General features: G+C 31.8%; 1 protein-coding gene across 3 annotated transcripts in view; it reads right to left on the bottom strand.

Annotated features, from left to right (window-relative positions):
• LOC106459176 (serine-rich adhesin for platelets-like) overlaps nucleotides 1-2,226 on the bottom strand; it is a 42,718-nt gene that overhangs the window by 34,967 nt on the left and 5,525 nt on the right. The window lies entirely within an intron of this gene.

Genomic DNA, 2,226 nt, shown 5'->3' with positions numbered 1-2,226 from the left:
TAAAGACTTGTGTCGTTAAAGTTTCGTTGGAACGAAGTTACGAAAAAAATCAATTAACAAACGGAGACGTAACAATATTATCCAATTTTTTACTCATAGGTTCAACTTGAATTACCAACTATTGTTAGATATACTCTACTGTTTAAGTTAATGCCAGTGTTATGATTTAAATGGTTTAAGTATAGTGTGACTTTTAAAGTTAGTTATTTTTTTTTACAAGCAGAGTCTATCACAGGTTTGTTTACATAACTGTGTGAATCATACGTTGTATAGTTCAGTTGTAGTGAATTGTTGCTTGTTGTATTATTGCATCATATTACTAGAACCTTCTAAGGTTTCTTGTTGTTTTAATTGAGTATTATTGAATCATAATATCTCATAGTGTTTAGAAAGTTCTCGGCCTTGGTCAGGCTATAAATATGTGTCCAAAATGTAGTTCGAGTTAGTTGTATAATTAGAAAGATCTAGACTGCATAATTGTGAGTTTAGCCATAAGGAATGATTTTTAAAGTGAAATTATCGCAGAATGTATTGTAATAACAGAGCAGTAAGAATAATTTGTATTGTCAACTTGTGTTCTACAGTAAATGAGCCAGCCTATGAGGAATTTGACGAAAATATAGACGATTATTTAAAGCTGTGGATACATCTGTGATAACCAACAGTGTAACGAACATTTGTATACATGTATGCTGTTTGTTTATTATTGAAATGTATCGCCAACAAGTCACAGACACCTACTGTAAAAAATCCGGCCCATACTAAAATCCTGACAACTATATTCCTTAAAATAAGTTTGTGATTGAAATTAAACTTTTCAATAGATTAGTGAGAATTAATTTGCAATTCTAAGGTACAATTTGAAGCTCATTCTAACACATAATCATCACATTTTGCCGGAATGTATTAATTTCTTAACATGGCACTTACATGCTAATTTTAGTGCACAACTAATATAAAAATCGCTAGCATCCTGTACTTTACCGTCTGTCAACCTTGTGTGATCGATTGTAACCTATTATTTTGAAATGTCTTTTTTTTACTGAAATTACTCTGTCACTCTTGCATTACCCTTTACGAAATATGGAAGAATGCCACATTGTTCTGGTTTTGCATACAATATGTAAGCCTTTCCTACGAAAAACACAAACTATTGTTCGCTTAATCTTGCGTTCATTTTTTTTATAGTATTCAGTTACCAAAATCGCCTCAGAATTATCATACCGTATTTTTGTCAAAACCAAGTTTTGATCACCTAGACTGATTATCTCTGCATGATTATCTCAAGTTTTCTCAGACAAGTAGTGTTGCCAAATATCACGTGAAGGCGGCACCGTCTTTCGAAACTGTTTTTTATGGCTTACCCTCAAAATGACGATTTGTGCGGATTAATTGGAATACAGAATGGTGTGTCAAGTGGGTGCGCCAATGTTTCTTTTTTTTTAATTGAACAGAAATGGGGATATGGTGTTTCTAAAATTATAATTATGTGTAGGCTATTCAATGACTCAGTCAATCATCAAAACCACTCCTACAAACATTTTAGTGTATTGAAGTCAGCTATTACAAAAAAAAAGCCCAAATATGAGACCTTAGAATAAAACAAGCCCAAAAAACCGCAATTCGCGACTCTCAGAAAATTAAAGCGACTTTTTAAAAAAAGATAAGTCAAATTCTGTTTATTATAAGCGGACTTGACAACACAAGAGGCAAGATTTAAATTTAACAAAAAATAATAAATGAAACAACCATGAGAACAAAGGTAGGTATACGAACTGTTTAAACCTGTGTCAGTCAAAGTGTTCCACACTTAATCTTTTTTTTTTTTTATCTAGAGTGGCTAATGACGCAAGTTCCTGCTCTCAAACTGTTGTGACTGCGCTGAAAATCTGATATCCGCTTTCGTAGGTTATATAAAGGTCAAGGGATATTTATTTCAGTGTTTTTTTAACATTTAGTTACTCTGTAAATCAAAAACTATAACATCGCCAGAAAATTTCATTGTATCATAACAACAGATATACATATATATATATGTATATGTAATGTTACTTTTTTACGAAAATGTTTAAAAAACACAAACGTTTTAATCTTACGATAATTGACTTCAGTGACTAACCGTATGCAGACTTAACTGGTGGTATTAATCCTTCCTATAACCTAAGAAAAATGAAAAACAAACTAAAAACGAACACAAGCGATTATGAATTTGAGCTTCTGTCCATA

The sequence above is a fragment of the Limulus polyphemus genome, unplaced genomic scaffold (assembly GCF_000517525.1).
Source record: "Limulus polyphemus unplaced genomic scaffold, Limulus_polyphemus-2.1.2 Scaffold571, whole genome shotgun sequence".
NCBI lineage: Eukaryota > Metazoa > Arthropoda > Merostomata > Xiphosura > Limulidae > Limulus > Limulus polyphemus.
The sequence above is the reverse complement of the archived record's forward strand: the minus strand, read 5'-3'. Positions and strand labels throughout refer to the sequence as shown.